This window comes from Aphelocoma coerulescens, chromosome 8 (genome assembly GCF_041296385.1).
Source record: "Aphelocoma coerulescens isolate FSJ_1873_10779 chromosome 8, UR_Acoe_1.0, whole genome shotgun sequence".
NCBI classification, from domain to species: Eukaryota; Metazoa; Chordata; class Aves; order Passeriformes; family Corvidae; genus Aphelocoma; species Aphelocoma coerulescens.
The window spans coordinates 20,513,341-20,523,224 of record NC_091022.1 but is presented as its reverse complement, the minus strand read 5'-3'; the positions used below and the strand labels follow the sequence as shown (position 1 = coordinate 20,523,224).

At 36.1% G+C, this 9,884-nt stretch overlaps 1 long non-coding RNA gene across 1 annotated transcript in view; it reads right to left on the bottom strand.

The window, feature by feature from the left end:
- Positions 1–723: 723 nt before the first annotated feature.
- Positions 724–9,884, bottom strand: part of LOC138114068 (uncharacterized) — a 70,916-nt gene continuing 61,755 nt past the window's right edge. Inside the window, exons 2-3 of the long non-coding RNA XR_011152476.1 lie at positions 3,604–3,747; positions 724–972 (exon numbers count right to left, since the gene is read on the bottom strand). This is a non-coding gene — a long non-coding RNA (uncharacterized lncRNA). The remainder of the gene's footprint in view (positions 973–3,603; positions 3,748–9,884) is intronic.

The window sequence follows — 9,884 nt, the reverse complement described above, 5'->3', positions numbered from 1 at the left end:
TGTGGAGTGTTCCAGAGTGTTTTCTGTAAAATGTAAGAACCATCTTGTAAACTGTTTTGCCTGAGGAGCCTTATTAAACTCAAATGATTCAAAAGCATGTATATGATGTGTCTGGGTTGGATACTTTAGCCAATATAGCAATAGGAGCACCAGGATGTGCTGCAGTAGGCATTCATTACTCCATGTTAATGTGAGGTCTTTAGCTGCAATAGCTCATTTGTCCTACTAGCAAGGAATCTGTTCTTGAACAGAAGCAGACCTCTTTTTGTAGTCCAGGCTAAGGAAAACTTCATCAGACTTCAACAGCCATTCCAAACTATCCTCACTATGAGCTTGATTTTATTTAAAACCTGTATAAATTGATTGTTATCCATATGGAACAAGCACCACTGAGAAAAATGGGCAATTCTACCCTAGTGTTATCTTTGGATATGCTAAACTGATTTTCCAGCTGGTGCAAGTTAAGTTATGGCAGTTATATTAAATGATGCCAATATACACTAATTTAGAATGAGTTCCTTCATCATTAACATGGGTATTTTAGGAAACTAATTTAGAGCCATACATTATGTAGAGTCTCTTCTCTACTCATTGTCTCCCATCTGATATTTGATTAGGATATGGATTTCCTCTTATTAAAAAAAAAGAGATCAACCTACCCACCTCCTTTTACCCTCAACATCCTCCAGATTCAGAATGACACCTGGATTAGCAGATTGATTTATTGATAATAAACACATTGATCTTCTTTGCCCTTCTCCAAGCTGTAATTTCTCTGTCCTTAGTTTCTTCTTCCACAAACATTTTTAATATTAGCTCCTCTTTACTACTGACACCAGTCTTGTGAGTGCATTCTTCAAAGATTCCTCTTCAGATTTTTCACTGTTAATTCTTCCAAATGTCTTCCCAGCATGCAGTAAGACATAAGTGCTCATGGTGATGTAAGCAGAAGTCTCCCTGCTTGCTGAAGTGCTAAAATAAAAAGGTCAGTGCAGGAGTAGATATGATCCATCCACAGACTTTATGGGACACATCTGAAAGGGTAGGATTAGTCTAAAATAGAATGTCTGGGACATATCTCAAGGCAGCTGCATTGATAAATTGTTCTATAGATGGGTTTACTTGGTTGGAAGAAATGTTATGTTACACATCCAGCCAGGTGTTACTAACTGATGATGATGACATCAGAAGAAATCGCTGGAAATTTACTGCATTAAAAAAATCCCACACAATGCTGTAAAACCAAGATCCAAGACAAAGAATGAAATTTAGACACTCCATTAGAAAGACATTCTATAAACAAAACACCTAATATTTCAAAATGTTATGTTTTCAATGCTGATCATCATGATTAAACATCCATATCTCTGTAGCACCTAGAGATCAGTTGGGTTACAATTCTAGTTGTTGTACAAAGCGACAGTCCCTTGACAGAGACCTAAATCAAGATCTGTTTCACAGCAATTTCTGAGATTTCATAATGTGCTTTCACTATGCATGGGAACCGAGTGAGATCAAGAGAACACCACTACAGCAAAGCACCCACTGATCATGTCTGGAATTACAGCAGGGAGTGTGGGGATCCTGGATGGGGTGGTGTTATTGCCATACTCCTTCTCACCAGTATGGTGATCCTCTGACCCTTTTCTAGCTATTGTCTTGTATTGCCAGAGTGATATAAAGGCATGGCAGTGAGTTTTGAGAAGACTAGGAAGGGCACTGATCTCTTCTCAGCAAAGACTGCTTATTTTGTCTCTGTGGTGACCAGTGACAGGATCTGAAGGAATGGCTTGAAGCTGTGTCAGGGGAGGTTTGGGTTGGATATTAGAAAAAATTTCTTAATCCAGAGGGAGGTTGGGCACTGGAAAAGGCTCCCCAGGGCAGTAGTCACAGCACCAACCTGCCAGAGTTCAAGGAGAATTTGGACAATGCTCTTGGGCACATGGTGTGATTCTCCTGTGCAGGGCCAGGATTGAGCTCGATGATCTTTATGGGTCCCTTCCAACCTGAGATATATTCTATGATTCTATGATCCTTGTGAGTCCCTTCCAACTCAGCATATTCTACGATTTTATGATTCTATATTTTTCCTATGTACAAACCCAAATAATTCAAAATCATGACTTTTCCAAATGTAAATACTCACTTCTCAATTTTTTTTCTCGTGCTGAAGTTAAACTTTTTCAGTAATAACACATCTGAAGTTAAACTTAAACAGCCATGTAAGTGTGGAAAACTATACATACACCAGGAGAGAGGGAAAGGGTTTTTGTTCATCTTCCCTCAAGTCCTACTTCAGGAAACATCTACAATTTGGAAAAACATTTTCAATTTTTTAAATCCCACTGAAGTAAATGGAACCCCTCAGCATATAGTAAGTGTTTTTGTAAACAAGGAAATGTTTTTCCTCTATTTTCCTGAGGACAGCAAATCTGGCAGAGTCACTATGTCATGTTATTTAATTTGAATAGAAAGATTACTATCTTCATTATAAAAAGCTATACTCTTTGGCAATATGACATTACAATGTGAATTAGGCATGTGCTTAATGGCTTTCCTAAACAGCACTTATTCCTGAGTGAGAGTCAATGTGATTTCCTGTTTGTGATATGAGATGCCAAACTGAATTGCAGATTTGTTCTTCAGATTTTGTATCAGGTTTGAGCAAATTTGGGATGAAAAGCATTGCAGATTTTAAAAGCCCATGATGTGACTTTTTGTAGCAGATTAACAACAACAAACATCATGACACAGAGGAACAAGGTTGCTGAACAGGAAAGAAGGTAAATGTTTAGGTAGGTGATGTGACAGTATTCCCTCAGTACAAGAGAGTTTACAGCATCAGTTAAGGAACACAAGTTTCAGATCCTAGAAGACCACAACTGAAATTAAATTGTAAAAAGTAAAAAAGTATAGAAATTAAATTGTCAATGAAATGAGATACACAGCACTTCAAAAACATACACTTGCATTCTCACAGACAGCAGACAGAATAAAAAACTTATTTATTTTATCACCAACTCACTTATTCTGAGATGTATCATCATGTAGAAATGTGGTAATATTTCCCCCTGGGATTCGTGTAGATGAGATTTTAGTTTCCAGCATATTTACATAGAATGTTCTTTAATAATGTACTTGTTCTGAATCAAATCATTACATTGCATGTGCTGTCTCATAGTATGAAATAACTCACTGATGTAAACATTCTATATAGTTTTCTATTCATTCTCAACATATTTGATTTCAGTCTTGATTTCGGGTTTCTAGCATTTGATATCACCTTCACTATTCCAAAAATGTATTCCATAAGTGTCCCTAAAATTCAAGCTGTGATTTCACTTAGGAAATTATGAAAACATCTCTGTTTCCACTTGCAGACACATACATACGCACCCACATATACACAAAATACTGTAAAAAATATATTTTGTGTCAGTGAGTGCATGGAAGTCAGATGGATATTTTTAGCAGAGAGTGAACCTTTCTGCAATGCAGAAGTCTTATTCTGGTCTTTTTATAATAATCATAGGTAGTTCAGGTGATAACAGAAATGTAAGAAATTCTAAAGATTCAGGAACTTCTGGTCAAACAATAATTTACCTTCAAAAATTGCTGCGACTGAGGGTTGCATGTCTGTTCAACCTGGAATTCCTCTTCTTCTAATATCTCCAAGCCCACTGCTCTTGCTAATAATCTTAAGATTCTTTGCCTTTCTTCGATCCAAACCTCTTGTTCCATATTGATCTACAAGACAGTATTTATTAACATGTTTGCATTTACGGCAGTGTGTCAGCAGAAATCTCTTTGTCACTAGAGGGCAGCCAGCATCTTCTGGAAAGCCAAGAGAGCTCATCATGGAAATCAAGTTCTGACAGTAGTCGCAGAGGACATGATTCTGGATCAGTGGGCTGTGTCTCAGCTGTACTAATTTTCAATAGAAGTAATTAGCAGCATTCCGGGATTTTATCTGGGGATCAAATTATGGCTGGCTGGCTCTTTCAAAGGCAGAATATGAAGACTTGTGAGTGTGGATTTACCAATGACTTTAAGAACCAAAATTTGGAGGTTAATGATGCTAGAGAGCCAAAAAGCCCTCCTCCATTTTCAAGTGAAGGAAATTTCATAGCAGGTTGGTGGAATGGGAGCATTAAATGTGATCAGAATATTCCTGGAAGCCCAATCCCATCTTATGTCTCCTACACGATGGGCAAATAGAGAATACTGTGCTTGTTGTGTTTGCTGCTGAGTGCCCTTTGCTGACCATAAGTGGGTATAAGCTGGTGAATGAGGCAGAGAAGTGATCAAGTTTAGCTCTGAAATTCTCACACCCTTTCTGGTATCTGGCATCGGGACAGAGATTCATCTTACCCCTTTCTGGGGAACTGATTTGCACCCAAGTAAGTACCCAGGCTTTCCTCTCACCCAAAGCTTCACAGTGGCTGTGGTCAGCTCCTGCAGTTTGACCCTTACAAAAATCCTGCATAAGTAGAAGAGGAGTCTTATGGCCTCCTTAATTATTTTCAAACTGTATATTTCCTTCAGTGTATCTGTACAAAACAATCCTCAGTTTTTCATGCTCCTGATGTGAATATATAAATAAGGATTAAAAAAAGCTGCTTAGTTAGAAACCTATACTTACAGCTCTCTTGCTTTGCACTACTGACAATTTTTTTTTACATTACAATCATATTGCAAGGTATTAAATAATTTTACTGCTATATGCTGAGCCAGGCTGCTCACACTCCATCCCAGATGCACAAGTATGTGCATGAACAACAGAGGACTTGACAAGATAAAGAATGGTACATGCCTGCACATCAGAGACCAAATTTAAGTCTCTGTCACATCAGAATTGGGCTTGGCTAATCTAAAAATCTGCTCTAAACTCTCATTAAGATAAACTTCTGAAAATCTAAAAAATACATCACCTTTTTATACCCAGCAATAAACAAGGCTTAAAATTTTTACATCTTGTGAAATAAGGATTAAATGTATTTAAAATTAGTAAAGTGGGCTGAAGTAAAAGGAGAAAATCAACATAACATAAACACATAGACATATATGTAAGTAAAGTCCCTGCAAAGAAGATGATCCCACGTGTTGTCTTTCTTTTTTCATGAAGACAGCCTAATGGAGTATATCATACTGAAAATGAACACATGCTAAAATGGCTGGACTAGGATAGAGTGGGATGCAACAATTTCAGAGAAAGACATAGTATTTGGTTTTGTATTCTTGCCAGTGAAATTAGTCAGGAACTAATCAGCATTTTGTCTGGGTAGAAATGGGGAGGGAGAGGTGATTTTGCACCCTGCTCACATTCTGCATTTCCTGCCCTTGCTATGCAGTCTGTCTGGAGACAGAGCCATAACCAGTGTTCATGTGCCTCTGCAATTCTCCAGAGTAGTGGAAGCATAACGGTCTCCACAGATGGAACAAGAACAATTTTCCTTGTGTGGGAAAATACAAGCTTCATCAAGACCTTGACTCCCCAGTTTGAGTTCCAAGCCTCCCCTCCAGAGCAGCCCTGGCTCCAAAGGGAAGCCTTTGCTGTGCAGCCATGGTGAGGATGAGTCTTCCAGAGAAGCCAGGAGGAAAGCACATGTTTCCTTGGGGCATTTTTGTGATAAGCTCATATCTCCCCATATTTGCACAAGCAACTTTCTCCTGGGAATAGCGTGGCAGGGAAGAAGTCCCAACATTGGAGCATCACACAGACATGCACACTCTTTCACTTTTTGAGTTTTCCCTTCCACTCAGGCAGAGCTCCTTTATGCCAAACCCTGATGTTAATTCCTAACACACTTCAAAGTCCTGGAGAAGAGAAGAGGAATACTTCTATGGCAATAACCAGTAATTCAAAGGAAGAGTTATTTCGATTGCTTGGAGAATACTGCAGGAGTGAAGGGTAAAGTCCTACTTGCCTTAAAAGAAAAGCAGAAAGAAAGCACTTGATAAATAATTTAACTGAAAAGAATGTGGAAGAAATTTTCATATATTTGTCTGTAGTGATATGAAGTGGGTTCCAGCATTGAAAGGTTCCTGATTAGGGAAAAATATCTCTCTTTGGGAGCAAGAGGAAAAGGTTTCATATTAAGTTTTCCCATTGCAGGAAAACAAGCATTTTTAGGCTCCATGGCATAATAGTCTTTTATTCTTGTGTATTCTTTTATTCTTTCTTTTGGATTGATATATTATTTAATCTTTTTTTATTATTATTCTAGAGTTTTACATGTGTCTTTTAATACACTGAAAACTCAGCACTTAATACATAATATAAAAGCATGAAAAAGCATGCTTAAGGTTTTTATTTTTTAATGTGAATCAAGTCTCACATGTAGTGATAAAAAGTAGAGTTAGGAAGTTGTTGCATTATCTATACAACTGTCAATAAAAAATTTAGAGAGTTCTACTGTATCTATAATAAGGAAATGTGAGCAATTCACAGTAATTTCTGTATGAAATCTCTACTTCTTTTTTTGTTTTGTTTTGTTTTTTTACTTCAGTGCTGTCTAGATTAAGAGAAACACAAACAGATATTTCAAATAGTTATGTCCAAATGCTTCATAACATTTCATTGTCTTCTAATAGAAAAACGTGCTTAAGAAACAGATTCCAAAGAGAAGTAACAACCAATGTGTGTTTTATTACATCATCATAATGACTTCTTAGTTTGCATTTAATCCTTCCACTCAACCAATAAAGTAATTCAAACAAAGAAAAACCCTTCAATATGAGCCTCTATTTGTTTCAAAACCATGTGACCCTCTAGACTGGCACCAAAATATGAATTAGAGGCTTATGATGAATTAAAAAATCAATGAAGTACATTTTAAGTGCATTTCATAAAATTTAATTTACACATGTATTAGAGATGGGCATAGGCTTTCCAAAAAAGCTTTGGGCAGCTGACAGATACAATACATTCCTACTTGCCTGTTATGTAAATGAACTCTCCTACTTATTTTTACTAATTGCAGACTAGATGCCTCTGTGTACATTTTTATTTTTTTCCTATCCCAGAGACATTATCAAATTATTAGTGAATGCCTTCCTCTCTTGATGGAGATAGAAAAAGAATAATACTATAAGTTACATGAGTATTTGTGCTAAATATCTGTAAGCTGGTTCATTGTGGGACTTAGTGTGTAATAATTGTTGCCCTTGAAGATACGGATCTTACTTTAAGGTGAAAAGCTTTGGTGATTGACACAAGATCTTATGTTAAAGCATGTATGGACCATGACTCAAGATCTTTGGAGTTTTGTTTAGTTCCAAATAGTAAAATTGATTTTTCTTTTAATACAACCAGGAACTGAAGTGCACTTAATTTGGAAATAAGGTTTGGGTTTTTGCTTTTTTCTTTTTAACTAATATTCAATTATATTTACACATAAATATGTTTAGAGGCACGATTGGTACAACTACAGTAGGAATTCAGACTCCTGAGACAGAATAAACACAATTTCACATAAAGGACAAAGATAGCATGATGCTGGCTTAGCTCAGAGGGTTTTGAAGTATATCCTATTGAAATGTTTGGGTTTGGGTCAGTTATAAGAAAACATGTTGTTATTAATATATGCCTGATATAAACCAATATTGCTCTTCGCAGTCAGAGAATAAAAGATTTTAATTAACAAAAAAGTCTTTAAAATGTAAGTCTGTTCTATGAACTTCATATTCTTATATGATACTAACTTTAAAAGAAATTTTAGAGATAAGATCTTTATCAAGTGAGAAGTTGTACTTACTCTCACATGCTACAAATAGCTATACATCCAAATAAACATCACATTGCATTATCATATAGATTTCTGTTTTTCAAGTGGTCAGAGTTTTGTGGTAGCATTAATAGTTATTACGGATTTGAATGGGCACTCTGTCTGTAACTGATCGACAAGATCAATAATTTTAAGATCAAATACTAACAGCAGTCTGTTTTTTTCTTTAATCACTGTCTTTTTGTTTTATACCCATGCCTACAGCAAGATCCTGTTTTCTGTATGTAGCCGGAGCTTCCTGCTGTGTGCTGTCGAAAGAATAAGACAAGATGGAGAATCAATTTAAGAAAAAAGCTTTAGTTGACAAAGCTTTGCTGTAGATCAATGGAGTCTTGCTAGTTAAAATATCTTTGGGAGCAGAGATTTTACAATCATGAGCTCGGACATAATCAGTTTGGCTTTCTTTATTCCATTCATACAGTATTTTGCCAGATGAAAAAAAAAAGTATGCAAATACCAGACAGTTGAATGCCTTTTGGCTTTGTTGTGGAACAACAAAAGCAGCTTTAAAATATATTTCCTTGATATACAGAAAATCTAGGCCTTTATTAAACTTGTTCTTTTAAAGGAGACAGTATTTACTTAAGAGTGATCTTCGTTACATCAGAGCAGGCAGCAGTTTACCCATGGAGAGATGGAATAGCATCCAATTCACAACCTGGTACTTAGGGGACGTTTTTTTCATTGGCTTATTTAGTCTTTTATCATTTATTTGTTCAAACAGGTTTCATAGCAAACACAGGATGTGTACAAACTGATATAAAGCACAAGTCTTCCCTAGGAGATTTATCCTTATATCTGATATTTATTTAATCAGGTTTCAATAAATTTGCACACCAGCAGTAATTAGTTGTTCCAAAATTCCTGATGAATTAGATAGCAAATATTATGTAACTATTTTGCTTAAATGCACATTTAGGATGATGTAGAAACAATCCAATCACTTTCCTGTATTCTGTTAAATTATTCAGGTCAACACTCTCAGGCACATGGTGTGACCTCTGGGGATGTCCTAAACAGGGCTAAGTGCGGGTCCCTTCCAAATTAGCATATTTTGTAATTCTGTGATTCCTCATTAAAAAAAAAAAATCACAAAACATTTCATCTCTATCACCTAAACAGGAAAAGCACACTTAAATTACTCAGAAACAAATCAACCCTGAAGCTGGTTTGGAAAATGAATGGTTTTATGCAGAGCTTACCGAACTTTCATGTAAGTGTATAGTAGACACCAAGCACATTACACTGAAAATGTCTTTCTTAGATGTTTAGGAATTATATCTGGATTAAAATATTGTCTATACATTTTATCTGGGGAGAAGTTTGTGATTCAGAGTGTGACATACTCAAAAAGGGTGAAAGAGAAATGGATTTTTAAGAAATCAGAAAAGAAAATAAAATACATCTTGTATGCATAAATGTAAGCATGCTAAATTCTGGAAAGATTTCCAGATGTAACTGGTAATTTAAAGACTGTTCATTGTGGGATAGAAAAGAAGAGATAATTTAAAGGGGTCCAATTCACAGGAAGATGAGGCTGTTCCCCTTCTGAAAACCAATCTCTTAGCAGACATTTTTTCAAAGCTGGGTCTTTAAAATTGCTAATCCCTTCCACAACCCTGTCTAACAGTTAGCATTAATCACTGCAGTCCATATCCCATTGGTCTCTGAGTCTGCTACAGAGTTTACTGCATCTGTGGGAATTTTGTCTTTTGAATGAAAAAGGATGCTGTGGACTCCTAAACACTGGGTTTCTGGCACAATGTATTTCTTCAGACTCAGTTCTGTTTCTGTAAATACGAGAGCATTGATAGTTAAAGGGCCTCTGCACTTAAAGTGAGCATCTGTAATTCCACTGAAAAGCCAATTAAAATTTTAGGAGAATGTCAAAATAGGGAGAGTATAAATATTTATATAGGAAATGTTTTCCTTATTTCCACGAGTTATTTCACTTCAGTAATGTTAACATGTAAAATTGAACTACTGTCACTGAATGGGCCAGAATATGTTTACATGTGTGTGCACAGATTTGTATATATGGATGCTAAAGCAGTTACAGGTTATTTTTAACTTTTTTATGTCCTCAGAGTGATCATG